Here is a 14,855-nt window from a genome sequence, read left to right as displayed (position 1 = left end):
ACTAAACTCAAAATGTTTGGCTGGTTCCTTTTTGACCCAAATGATTTTAGAGTGTAAATTAAGGGTTTCAACTTCCAGGGGTTATGATTTTAACTTGACAAAGTTCATTTCAATTGGAACCATTAGCCCAGGCTGGAAACCCCAACAAAAATGCATGTATCCGCCTCAAGGTCAAGTGATATCAAAACTAACCTTGTTATTGTGACATGAAGCTCAAAGCATATTGAACAGGAGGGGGTCCCCTCTTCAAATCCTTACTGAATGGGGAAGTGACATCCCATCATTGGGGGAGGGGGGGGGGTGACTCCGTGTGGCGATGCTGGCCAGCAGCCAGCGGGACGTCTCGCAAAAGAGCTGCGACTGCACAACAAAGACGCATAAATGTCATCGGCGGACAAGCATGTTGAAATACTCCACGTGCGGAGGTCTTTGTTCCTCTGGGGGGGAGATGCGAGGGGGGGCTTCCTTCTTATCCTTTATTACCCGTCGCTGTTTAATCAACTGCACTCTGGACGCACTTCACAGGAAGCCCCGCCAAAATAAGCACGTTAAATACGTCCAATAAGCGACAAGCAGACGCATCAATTCCCGGCGTCTATTTCAAGTGAAATATGGAAGTTATCATAAAAATGAGGGATCGCATTTATTTAACTCTTTGAAGTGCTTTTGTTCGTCATTCTTCGCATAGCTAAGGCTGGGGCGCAGCTAAGTTCACTTGTCACAAAAGCTCCAAGAAACCTGGAGAGCAAAGTTTCATATACAAGATGTTCGAGGGTTTAATATTTAAGTATGAGTTTGAAGTCAGGGTTACAAAAGAAAGTTTTAGGTTACCGAATCAAGGTAAAACCCTTGTGCAGTATTTTGCCCATTTTGGGTCACTTTCTTCCAATTCATTTTTGAAGTATTTTAGCCAAGAGACGGCACGCTTGTGGTAGATAACTAAGGGGTCATGCCATTGTGAAATATCTGGGTGAAATTTCAGCTCCCTAGTATCTTCTTTCAACGCTGTCCCTTCGATGTGAAATGCCTTTGAATTAAAGATCTAAGGATTGGACAAAATACCGCAAAAGGGTTCAATTGCATTCAAACAAATATTGGGGTTTCAAGTTATGATTCTATAGTAGGATTTCAAGTAAGAATTTGAGTCAAGTTAGGTTTCCAGATCCATTTAAAACCAGGTTTGGTTTTATAACCCTTGTGCATTATTTTGACCATTTTGGGTCATTTTCGTCCAGTTCATTCTATTTTAGATATGCAATGCTTGTGGTAGGGTGAAAACTAAGTAGTCATGCCATTGTGAACCAACTGGGTGAAATTTCAGCTCCCTTGTGTCGTCTTTCAACACTTTCCCTTTGCTGTAAAGAACCAAGGATTGGGAAAAATACTGCAAAAGGGTTCAAATTGGGTTTAAACAAATATTAGGGTTTCAAACTAAAGTTAGGATTTCACAGTAGGGTTTCAAGGAAGAGTTTGGATTTCAAATGAAGGTTTCAGGCCCGAATTTCATTTGAAACACTAGTCCCATCTTGAAACCTTATCAGGAAAACTGCAGATATCAAAGACAGCTACTGGCGACCAGTCCAGGATCAAATCATCCGGGATTAGGTAACCCTGAAAGGCATATGGAAAATGGAAGGCGTGTTGCCGTGGCAACACCTGCACATTGGACGGCGATCCAAGAACACAAGCAGACCTATCCAAAATTCTCCCTCGTTAATCTGTGTTTTTGTTTCCACAACAAAAAAATAAAACGGGAAAGGCTTCCGACGCGTTTGACAAATGGGAATCATCAGACGAGAATGTGAAGGAAAGAAATTGGCGGGATTCGAGTGAAATACCACCACAGAACATTAGCTCGCTTTCCCCGCACACAAAGTGATATCAAGTGAGTGATATCAAACCACAACGTACATCTGCGTTCAAATGCATTATTTGTGCGTTCAATGAGTCCAGCATATACAAAACCGTTACCAAGTCTTTGAACCCCTTGCTGACTCTACCATGATTTCAACTGCTAACGTTTTTCCAAAGTCTCCCACACTTTAGATGAAGTGTTACGAAACCCACTCAGCATATATCAAACTATATAAACTACGCAACAAAGTCCTTAAACCCCTAGCACAGCTGACCACTTTAATCAGACCCCTAGAGGCAAATCTCCGCCTATGGGGGAAGACAACCTCCATATACATCAGACCCTACAGAGGCTAACACCCGCCCCCCCTCGGTGTCGCAGGTGCACGATGGCGTCACAGTCGGCGAGGTCAGGAAAGAGTTATGGGCTTTAAACCAGTCAGGTTGTGGACGTTGTGTCACGCCTGGTTAGCTGGCTGCGCTACATTAGCTTAGCTCAAGAACATCGCCGGATGTTTTAGTCTTTGATTTTTCTCGGTCAGTGACGGTCCATGGAGGTACCTTAGGGAAACCTGCTCGGATGTGGAGAAGCTTCCAGGTGATTGGGAGGGGTGACTTACTTTTGTACATCGTCTCTTGGAAAAACTTCACAGATACCTTGGTGTCAAAACTTCCAAAAATATAGGCTACAAAAGAAGTTTTTTTTGTTGGTTTTAATACAGCAACAGAGATCCATAAGCTGTCATGTCACAACTGCTTGATCTGTCAACATGAAGATCCATGTAGGGACCTTAAGGTGCGACGATCTTTGCAAATATTTTGAAGGCATCTTCATGAAACTTTCTTACTTTTAAAACAGCTTCCAGAAGATTAGACAGGGACATGAGATCTTTGTTTTTGAATAATTAGATGATATTTTTTCATGATTGCAAAGATTACGACGACAGAGGCTACAAAAAAAGCTGACCATCTTCGCACATATTTTGCAGGCATCTTAATGAAACTTGCTCAGTTATTTTTAAAACAGCTTCCAGAAGACTAGATGGAAACACGAGATCTTTTTTCACTTAGTATTTGGTATTTTTTCATTATTTGCAAAGATTACGACGACAGAGGCTACAAAAAAAAGCCGACCATCTTCGCACATATTTTGCAGGCATCTTAATGAAACTTGCTCAGTTATTTTTAAAACAGCTTCCAGAAGACTAGACGGAAACACGAGATCTTTTTTCACTTAGTATTTGGTATTTTTTCATTATTTGCAAAGATTACGATGACAGAGGCTACAAAAAAAAAGGCTGACCATCTTTGCACATATTTTGAAGGCCTCTTAATGAAACTTGCTCAGTTATTTTTAAAACAGCTTCCAGAAAACTAGACAGGGACAAGAGATCTTTTTTGACTTATTATCCGATATTTTTTCATGCTTGCAAAGTTTACGACGACGGAGGCCACAAAAGAAGTTTGATGATCTTCAGACATACTATTTTGAAGGCATCTTAAGGAAATGTACTCAGTTTTATGTTAAGTACTTTACAGAAGATTGGACAGGAACACAAGATCTTTGGTTTTGACTTATCCGATAATTTTTCATGCTTGCAAAGATATTGAAGACGGAGGCTACAAAAGAAGTTTTGGAAATCAGACTATGGATGCTGGTGGTCAAAAAGGAGTTTGGGTTCTGGATGTCATGTCACGCCTGCTTTATCTGTCACATAAACATAAGATGGACACTTTTATGACTTCTGCGCATGTTTTGATGCAGTATGGCTTCAGTGAAGATCCATGGAGGCACCTCAGGGAAATGTGCTCAGTTTTGGAGGAGCTTCCAAAAGACTGGACAGAAGCAAGATACTTGGTTTTGTACTTTGTATCAGATATTTTGTGTGCCAGAACCTGTAATGACGGAGGCTACAAAAGAAGTTTTGTTGGAAAACAGATGCTGAAGAGCTCGACAATCCATCCAACACGCAAAACGATTCCCTTGATGATGTTTAACTGATATGCCATCTTTCGCCGTTCATCCGCTTTTCCTAATGGATCCTACAGCGACGCGCTACGACGGCGGCCGAAAACGTCAGACTCGTTGCTGCGAGCGAGCTTCGGAGGATACAACAGGAGTCCGATTGCACACGGTTCTTTATCCCTGTCCAACACAAAGACGCTTTCCAATCGGCCGATATCCGCTTTCGGCCCGCTTGGACAGCGTCTTTCTGTCGCTCACCGGAGGACGCGTGTTTGGAACGGCGCCAATATCAGCGGGAATCCTTCAACATTTCATGTTTGCGCGGCTATTTTGACACTATCGTTCGCTGGCGCTCCTTTTATTTCAATTTGCCTTCCAGCCATGAAGTCGCCCAGGATATGTTTGTTTAGAATCTCAGGGCTTGTTGAGAAACATTCAACTTGATCTGACTCATGTTCTTATATTAAAATCACATGTTGGGCTTATAAATCTGTTTAAGGTGGAATAAATTATCAGATCGCTGTATGCCAAAAAGGTAATAGCAATTATTCCTGACTACAGTGGTACTTTGACTCACAAGTACAGCTGAAAAATAAGTCGACAGGCTAACAATTAGCACCTACAGTTTTTTTTACCCCTCAAGCAATGGATATCAGAAACACAAACAGTCCAACAAAGCATGTAGACAGAAAATATGACAATATTCACAGGCATACATAGTTTGATCGCCGCTCAACGGAATGGTGCAAAAATCGCAGAAAAATCAGTGTCATAAATCCTATTAAAATGTATCTGAAAAATTGGAATTACAATGGTTTTATATGATCCCAAATTTGGACAATGATTATTTTTGTACACAAAATCTCGCACGTCCAGCTGCAATCACATAGAAATGTCAGAATTGTTGCATTTTGACATTTTACATGTTTTAATCACCTGCTGGAAATTTCAGCTCCCTAGTATTTTTTTTTCGCATTGATTCTTTTATGATATCATAAAAAAGTCAAAGAAATGTCTGTAATTTCTAACATAATGACTCAAGAGTTAAGAAGTGGGACAAAAACTGTTTCATAATTTTCAGTAGTATTTAGTATTTATTTAGTAGTAATTCCTTCACTACCAAAAACTTTTTATACAAATCCAGAATTTCAATACTAGGTATATATTTATATTTATTTTTCAATGTGTTTTATGTATTTATTACATCTGGTGTGGAATGCAAACATGCTGGGGAGAAAAAAAAAAATCAAAGCTTGTTTTCAAAGTTTGTTTGGTATCAGGACGAGAAAACCAAAGCAAAAACTGCTTTGAAAAACATGTTTCGTTTTCCGCAATCAAAGAAAATCGGAAATCTAAAGCAAAAATACGAGATTTGATTTCACCCAGCCGTACTTTTCCAAGCACATGTCCAGCTGCTTGCGTCTATTTGCTCACCTCCGTCGGGCGTCCTGCTGATCCTCCATAAATTGACGCCAGCTGTGGACGGTTGCCGCGAAGACAATCGCGCAGCACATCAAACGCAAGATCATGAAAGAGAAGAAAAAAAGAAGAAGAGGATGGTCAGCGTCAAACGACGTCCCTGGCTCCACGGAGGAAACGGCCGAGACCTTTTTCACTTTCATCCTTGGCCCGAGTACACATGTTGCACTTGGGGCTAGTTGTTGACACGTGTGACATCTAAACCCTCTCAGGAAGAACACGGAAAATCTCACCTAGGAATGACACAGAGAATCGACGATTAGGTGGTCCAGACTGAAAGGCCGCCTGGGGTCTTTTGGCGTAAAAAAAAAAAAGTCTACACACCCCCGTTCGACTGCCAGGTCTTGGCGAGGAAAAGTGAGACAAAGAAAAATGTTGTTTTTCCAGCATTTATGACTCATAAGCTGGGCTCTTCAACTTTTAAAATATTTTTGAAAGGAAAAGACAAAATAAAGAGATGCGGTTGCACAAGTGTGCACACCCTTTTGCAGAATTTCAATTGCCAACATACAAGTACGTAAAAAGTTGACGAAAAGACATTTTTCTGTACATTTTTCTGTGGATTATTTATTTTTATTTCTTTTTAAGAACAGGTCTGACACTTTATGTTGAATATATTTTGTGGACAAATAAAATAAATATCATTTATTATTATTATTTATATTATTATATTATTAATATAACACTTATATTATATAATATTATATAATAATATTATAATATTATATTATTAATATTATTATTTATTATTTTCTTTTTGGGATAACAGATCTCTTCTATGATCCAAATGAAGATACTTTGTCGAATATTTTTTTGTGGACCAAAAACAAATGAAGTTTAAGAGCTTCTAAAGTTTAATAAATCTGACACGGATAGCCTGTTTGAAGTCGTTTTATGTTTTTTTTTCGACCCAATATTCTTTGCATTGATTAAGGGGCACGTGGCTGAAAATATATTTCACTGAAAAAATGGTTGAGAACCATTGGTAATAGTCAAAAGAACGGATTTATTGACATTAGTCAATTACAGCTTCAATCACGCCCTGACATGGACAATGATTGGCTGTCATTGTGCTTGGAATTAGTTGATAGGCTCCTATTGCGGGTGGGAGGGTTCGGAAGCAGAAGGAAGACGTGAAAATGGAAGAGCGTGTTTAAGTTGTCGATGAATCGCGAAAAAAAAAAGAAAAAAATCCCAAGACGACAAAGGTTTCTTCCTAAGGAGCTTGCTTACCACAGGAGTAGCTTAAGTTTAGCTTACCACATAAATGCAAAGCATCCATTCACTCTGAGTAACCAGACAAAAAATGACAAAGTAAGTCACTCCGTTAAGGACGGTTGAGAATGTTCAAATATTCCCCAAAACATCATGCGTTCAGTCCATAAAGCTTTTATGACAATGACAGTTTGACCCTGGAAGCAGACAAAAAGAAAAGGAACAAAACGGGAGCCTCAGGAGCAGATTGCGTTTGACTTTAGGGGTGCAAAAGTCTCTCACTGACCGTTTAATCCAAAGAAGAAGCGAAGCGTATCCGAAGGCGGTTGTTGTCCTAAATCAGTAAGCTAAATGTCCCCGGGATGCGCACTAAAAAGCTTTAATTGAAAAACCTGTTGACGTGTACGCGAGGACCTTCTGGGAGTTTCCCACACTGCCGGGAACGCGGAAGCTTCCGGACCCTCCGCTTGATGGTTGAAACAGTCCGCGGCCTACACGGGAATTATTTATGGGGGAGCGCACACGTGGCCACATGCGCCGCGTTTGAACGCCGTGACCGAACTCGGAACGGTTCCGACTGGAGGTCGGCGGCGGGACATCCCGACGGTGGACTCCGGCCCAAGGATCCACCATCCCGTCTGCTATGGTCATCAGCGCGCGTCGCTCCTTTTTAATCATCGCCGTGCGTGTGAATGGGGAAAACTGGCCCGCAAAGCCCGGAAAGAAGGCATTTATCAACGGCAAATATTCACGTTTGTCGGGGAAAAATATCTACAGCGGCCGAGCAGGTGCACCGATGATGTCATTTGATTTATGGATCAACTCTGTCCAATGTAAAGCATGTGCGCATTTGTAACAGTTTCATATTGAATTTGCCGTAGCGGATGATAAATTTGCCGTTGTTATCTCGACATATGAATATCGATGGTAATATTAATGATAAAGGCGCACATTTGTTTTTGAAAATGATTTAAAAAATGCTTTTTTTTTTTTCAATTTGCCACCCAGTGATGAAAATGTTTTTCCAAACGCAATATGATTCGTGTATAAAAAAAATGCATTTGTTTATCTGATAAAATACAAAAAGCACCACGCAAGAAATTTGTTGTTATATGAAATTTGTCGTTATGCAAAAAATGTAAATCCAAACTGCGTAAGCCTGTAAATACCGCCAATTATGTAGCAATGATATTAGTTTGAGACAAACAAAAGAATTTTGAGTTAATCTGCCACTGCTCCTTCTCCCAAAAATGTGTTTCCTTGTAAATATTATATAATCATCATGATTACATTAATGAGGAAAAATAAAAAGAGAAAAAAAATCCAATCAAAAGCCTGTTTCATAATTGTATTCGTTTGTCTATTAATATTATTATTAGCAGTAGTAGTAAGTACTAGTTGTGTTTATAGTAGTAGGATAATAGTAATATTAGTAGCAATTGTAGTAGTGGTAGTACTATTAGTAATACAAGTATTATTGGTAGCATCAGTATTATTATTATTATTATTATTATTATTATATAGTACAGTACAATTATTAGTAGTAGTATTCTTATTATTCTCACTATACTTCTTATTCTTATTAATTGCAGTATTTTTATAACAGTAGTAGTATTATGAGTATTATGACATATATGATGATGCTGCTGATGATGATGATGATTATTACGTGTAGTAGTAGTGTAAGTAGTTGAATAAGCATTAAAAATATTCTTATTATTCTTAGCCTTTTTAGTATTATATTATTAGAAGCCATAGCTGTATTGGCAGAAGTGTTGTCATTATTATTTGTTGAAGAAGTTGTATAAGTAGTAGTAATGTATATGTATTAGCAGTATTAGTGTAATATTAGAAGCGGTAATCCTATTATTCTTATCTTTATAATAATTATTATTATGATTAATAATGGCATCAACAGCAATATCAGTATTATTATTTGTAGTAGTGGAAGTAGTTTTATAAGTAGTAGTATATGTATTGGTGGCAGTAGTAATAGGTAGGAGTAATAGTAATAGCGGTTGTATTAAATATGTATGATTATCATTACTATAATAAGAAAACTGAAAAGATTTTTTAAAACTGTTCAATAAAAAGCATGCAGCTGCAAATGCTTGTTTTAGTCATTTTTATAATTAATATTAAGACTACAAAGGGATTTTTTTTTCTTTTAAACTGACACTATCCAAAAAAAATAACCATTTGAATGATGATAATCCCATTACTGATAATGGTAAATATTTTTGGCAATCGCAAAGTGCGTGATATTTTTTTTCCGCACAGCTGTAAAAGAAATGTGTTTTCATTCTTTTCTTGGAATTTCCAAGTCCGTCTCACTTCATCTGTAAAACATGTTTTGGTTAATCAAGACATGAAGAAATTCCGCCCACTACGAATGAGAAAACAACAGAAACATTTCAAATTGTCGATGCGTGTATTTTTTGTCCTATACGTCTTCATAAATAGCATCGCACCTGCGAGCGCCGACATTCCAGTTAGCCGCGTGTAATGGGAGTGGACGCATTCCGGAGAATCATTTTTACGATGATCCGAAGCAGGCACGCGACAGCTTTTGAATTGATTTCAAGAAAAAAATAAATAAAAAGGTGAGTATTTTACCATTTTTCGCTTGTCCGTCAGGAGTCAGTCGTCGTCGCCCCGCCTCTTCTTCGTCGTCGTCCGTCCACCGATTTTTCAAAACTGTAATCGGCAGTCTGTTTTTCTGTCAGCCAATCATCACTCTCGTCGTCATCAACCTCGACACCCCCCAAAAGTTAGAGCTCAGTCGTCCAACTACGAAAAAAAAAACGGAAAAAATGTTTGCTTACAGGTAAGACAGGTGGTGACGCTTTTAATGGACGAAATCTACGATTCCGTCTATCGTTTTCAAAATGTTTTCATCGCCGTCGGCAAAATGTCGGTTCGTCGCTATATTGATAATTAAATGAGGGATTGAAACGACAGACGCAATCTACAGCTCCGTTGGTCTGAAAAATTTTCGAAATGATCTCGCTTTCGGCGGTCCCTCGGCGAAACGTTGGTCCGTCGTCGCTTTATTGACCTTTACGACGACGGATTAAAACGACGAAATCTACTGTTCCGTCAGTTTTAGTCTGATATTTTCAAAATGTTTTCGGCATTTGGCAGTCCGTCAGCAAAACGTCGGTCCGTCATCGACTTACAATTACGATGGAATAAGACGACGGACGAAATGTATTGGCTTTTTTGTCATTCGGTTGAATATTGGCAAAACTTTGGTCCGTTACGCTACTGGCAATTACAAAAATGGATTAAAATGACAAACAAAATCGACTCTCCTGTCGTCTGTCTTAATCCTCCATTTTCAAAATGTTTTCGTCATTTGGCAGTCTGACAATTACGATGGATTCAAATGACGGACGAAATGTATTGGGTTTTTTTTGGTCATTTGGTGAAATATTAGCAAAATGTCTGTTCGTTATTCTACTGACGATTACTAAAACGGAATAAAACGACAAAACGAAATCTACTGTTCTGTCGTAGGTCTTCGTCCGCCATTTTCAAAATGTTTTCGTCATTTGACTGTCCGTCGGCAAAACGTCGGCGCGTCATCGACTGAAAATTACGATGGAGTAAAATGCCGGACGAAATGTATGGTTCCGTCGATTTTTTTTTAATCATTTTCAAAATGTTTCTATCATTCGGTGGTCCTTGGGCAAAACGTCGGTTCGTCACTCTACTGACAATTACGACGGAGGATTAAAATGGCGGACGACATTTACAGATGCTGTCTCAGTTTCCCATTTCCAAAACGTTTTTTTTCATTCTGCGCTTCGTTGGCAGAATGTCGTTCAGTCCCTCTACAGACAAACTGCGCACATCTGACAAAATTCATTAAAAAAAAATAAAAACAGCCTTTAAAAAAAAAAATAATAATAATAATTTGACTCTTAGAAGGCAGGAAGCACATTGCAGTAGCTTCGCCACAAAAATTCAACTTCTGTTATCTAGAAAAAAAAAAAATCTTCTGTTGACATCACAAAAAGCTCCGAAAAGAACCTATGACTGGAATTAAACATTTCAGCACCGGAGCCGCATGTGACTTTTCTTTTGGGTTGTAATCCTTTGTGTGAGCGTTTGATCACCGTCCAGACTCAAGCAGACAATTCACTTTCCAGTTTGGAGCAACACAAAAAAAAAGGAGCGTTTGATTAACGGGCGACACGGCCGCTATCGGCTTTGTACGTTTAATTGCTCTTATTTCTTAAAGTGCCTGACGCGCTTGCCAAGCGGCAGCGAGAAGATGATAAACGGTGTCGTAAAAAGAGTCTCGTTTGCCACTTTTGCGAGGGGAGGCTTAGCGCGGTGATCCGCAGGCCGTATTTTATCCGCCGTCAAACGCTCTTAGTCAAATTTGTTGGTGAGGAGACGCTAATGTTAGCGTTGGGGGGGGTGCAGAGGGGGCGTCGCTAACGCACCGCATCCTGTTAAATTAGGGTCACAGCTTTTAGTTTAGCGATACAAACGAAATCACTTCAATCATTTAAAAGCTACTGTACAGTTTTTTCATCATCTGTGTTTACATGTGTTAGGAAACAAAATATTTTCTTTGCATATTCATTTCAGTATGTGTTCATGTTGTGTAGATGATGACATATTTTACAGAGACTACCTAATGTTCCTACGACGACTTAAACTGCACTTTGCAAACTAAAAACATTGTATTTTTTTCCCTAATTTTGTTAATGCTTTTAAAGGCGTAATAATTTGTTTGTTTTTCTTCAACCACTCAAATTGTTCAGTAGCATCAGTTCTATCCATACATGTGTAGGTTGAATTTATTAATACCCCAAAAAATTGAAATTATGGTCTGTTTTTGGACTCTGTGGCGTGATGATGACACTTTAAGACATAGCCATTAACTGGCCTCTACCGCCACCTATTGTCTAGAGGTGAAACACAAGTCAACAAAGAATTTTCTATTTGCTGACATAGTTTGACCGCCGCTCAACGGAATGTTGCAAAATTTGAAGGAAAATCAATGTTATAAATCCTATTAAAATGCATCTCAAAAATTGTAATTATAATGGTTTTATATGGTCCAAAATTTGGACTATGATTAATTTTGCACACAAAATCTCGTATGTCCAGCTGCAATCACATAGAAGCGTCAGAATCATTGTTTTTTTTTTAATTTTACATGTTTTAATCATCTGCTGGAAATTTCAGCTTCCTAGTGTTTTGTTCCCATTGATTCTTTCATGGTATAAAAAAAAAATCTAAGTCATTTCCATAATTTGTAACATAATGCCACAAGAGTGAATCATATGGGGTAAAAAAATGACAGTTCATCAGCATTTTTGTCAAATTCAGGGTCCACAAAATCAGTGGTCATATTTCAGGAATTCACATTCATATGTTGCCAGTTTAAACATGGGGGAGGAGCCACATTCCAAATTTTGGTTTTACGAATTTTCTATATTAAAGCTCCCTAAAATCATGAGGCAAGAGAGCGTGACTGAATTAGGGGATATTTTGTTCCATCTTAGGCATTTCACAACAAAGGGAAAATAATAAAAGAAGAGACTCGGGGAGATGGTGACAACATGTCAAATTTCAACATGGCACAAGCACTCCATTTTCACCCCAGCAGCAGTGTGCCATCCCTTGGATCAAATAGTGCGAGATGCGGAAGAAAAGAAGCTATGTTCAAATTACAATGATTAAGTTTGGCGATTTTCGGTCATTTTAAGAAGTCAAAAGTATGAGCTAAATTAACCCTTTACTATGCACAGTGGCCGCTTTAGGCCGATAGATGAAACAGGCAAAAACGGCCTTTATTAGGCACACATTTTTCTATTTTGAAGCCCTAAACAAGAATTTGCAGGATTTTAGAGAAATTTAGGGGGATTTTTAGAATCAAGCAATGGCTGTTACTGATGTTTTCGTATGTTTGGACTATTAGCCGAAAGCAAAAGTTGTGTCATGATGTGTTTGAAAAAGTTTGGTCCCTAGCAGACAAAAGATGAAATTGTGATCGAGATTCTACCACAGAAAAATAAAGTTCCGTAAATTGGGACTCGTTTCACGTTAGAGTGAAAAAAATTTCCACAAAAAAACATTTTGCTAAATTGTGCCAAATTTTGCCCCCATAGTAGCGAGTCTTTTTTTTCTTCTTTTTTTTTTTGCTGACTATTCTGCGGCCCCGAGATGGGGAAATGCTTGTTATTGATATTGCTAGAGTGAAAAGTAAGTTAAGTCATTTACGAGAATACATCAGTCATGCTGTTGCTTAAGAATTTGGCGGCTCCAGGGTAGAAACCACAATGGTAATTAGGGTTTTCTAGCGAACATGTTGTGCGAATTTTGCCCTTTAAAAAAATGTCCTTTTGTCAACAACAGTGGGACAGGAGTAAGAACCCCACCCCATTAAAAAAAAAAAAAATTGAGACAATCGCAATCCTCCTACGAGAATTTTTGTTTCGACAACTTAATGAAGACTGAAAATATGGCGGCGCGTCTTTGCGGGCGGGGTCAACGGCGGGACAGGGCGTTTAAGGTTTGTGGGGGAGTTGCGGGAGTGATGGTGATCTCCTAAGCTGTGGAGATGTTGGAGATATCTCCCGGGTCATGCAGCCTCAGCCACAAGGATGGGAGGCAATCTTTGGAGCTGATTGCGCCCAATCCTCGTCCAAAGGCGGGTTAGGATCAAGTGATACTAAAAGAGCTTCCATGTGGGCCCAAGAGACAGCGCGCTCATGGGAACGAGAAATATTATCAAGTGGGAAAGAGGAAAACGCCGCGACAAACATACAAACAAGCACAAAGGCACCGGACTGTCTGAGCGGGCGGCCGTGACGCCTTCGGGGTTTGTTGTTTTGAGAGGCGCTCTACGCCGTCCGCTTCGACATCGTGGCCAAGCCAGACTAGACTAGACGCTTATTTTTTGCATTATGGTTAGTCTTTGGCAGCGATGCTAATTAATTCCGTGACAGAGCTCAAAACTAATTCGAGGGTAATAGGCCCCCGTTCTTTGTTCCCCTCCTGACCTCTAGGTGGAGCCAATTTTAATTTCTTTCCTTATTAAATCTTGGGAGGGATCCAATCCATAATTTTGTGGTGAGTTGATAGAATGCAGTGGTTCTCAAATGGGTGTACTCGAGATTTTAAATAAACAAACAAGCAAAAATCCTTTAAAAATAATTATTGAATTAATTAATTGGTCCAGGAAAATATAAGTTCAGCAAACAAATTTTATGTTCAGTAGGTTATTCAATTTTTCATTTGATTCATCCCCACATACGAGAATGGTTCAACCCAACTTGTCACGTGTCACCGCTCGTTACCTGTCATTTATTTTTGTGAACAAATCTCTATTATGATTCCAAAAGAGGACGCTTTAAGCTGAATATTTTTCTGTTTACAATATTTATTTATAATTATTTATTTTTGAGCAAAGGTCTGACACTTTAGGTTGATTATTTTTTTGTGGACAATAATTTATTAATAATGAATTAATCATAATTAACTAATAATAAAAAAATTGGTAGGTCTGACACTTTAGATTGATTATTTGTGTAAAATATGTATTAACAAGTAAGTTAGTTATTTTTTGATAACCGATTTCTTCTATGATCCAAAAGAGGACAATTTAGGTTGATTTAGCATAAAACGGCAAATATCGCACGATCACATTCAAGCAAATAAAATCGTCATAAAGTCCACAAATGACATCTCGCTGACTTCAGAACTGTTAATTCCCTCACTTCAAAGACCGTATTTGTTTTTCTAAGGAGTTCAAGTAACACTTCTACTTTTACCAAATCGTTTTTTCGACACTTACTGCAAAGTACACGGCGTGAATACTTTTGCCAACTCTATTAATAACCAAGTCCAAACACAAGCTAGTTCGAGGTTGTCATCAGTTTCCAAAACGTCCTCGCATGCCAGAGGCGTCGCGAAGCATTAGGCCGAGCGGCGGTGACGGCGGGCCAGTCGCAGCCTGTCTGGCTCCGCCGTCATCGCGGTTAGCGCTGATGACATGGAGACGAAGCGTTTGACTCATCATTCGCTCGCCGTTCAAAACGGGAGGAGAGTTTCTGGTCGGGCGCCTGACGAACGCCTGTCAAAACAAGCCGGACCGCCGCCCACACACGTGCCGCTTCCCTTTAAATCTTCCGCGATTGACTCAAGCCGAAACCGCCGCTTCGATTGGGAATACTAATATCTGAATGGAGCCCTTTCACCTCTATTAAACGCTAACGTTTAGCCACGTGACGCAAAGCGAAAGGGTGGGAACACGACGGGCAATTTTCCTCGGGGAAGGCCCGAGAGTCAAGAGTTTTTAACAAGAGTTGACACGGCT

General features: G+C 39.3%; 1 protein-coding gene across 2 annotated transcripts in view; it reads right to left on the bottom strand.

Moving 5' to 3' along the window:
• dusp3a (dual specificity phosphatase 3a) overlaps positions 1-14,855 on the bottom strand; it is a 63,975-nt gene that overhangs the window by 15,367 nt on the left and 33,753 nt on the right. Inside the window, exons 5-6 of one of the 2 annotated variants that reach the window (XR_015868402.1) lie at positions 5,428-5,532; positions 5,255-5,296 (exon numbers count right to left, since the gene is read on the bottom strand). The gene's annotated coding sequence lies outside the window, so the exon portion shown is untranslated. The remainder of the gene's footprint in view (positions 1-5,254; positions 5,297-5,427; positions 5,533-14,855) is intronic. The other variant, XR_015868403.1, reaches the window with a different exon arrangement.

Source organism: Hippichthys cyanospilos, chromosome 17 (assembly GCF_059441005.1).
Source record: "Hippichthys cyanospilos isolate Australia breed blue-spotted pipefish chromosome 17, RoL_Hcya_1.0, whole genome shotgun sequence".
NCBI classification, from domain to species: Eukaryota; Metazoa; Chordata; class Actinopteri; order Syngnathiformes; family Syngnathidae; genus Hippichthys; species Hippichthys cyanospilos.
The sequence above is the reverse complement of the archived record's forward strand: the minus strand, read 5'-3'. Positions and strand labels throughout refer to the sequence as shown.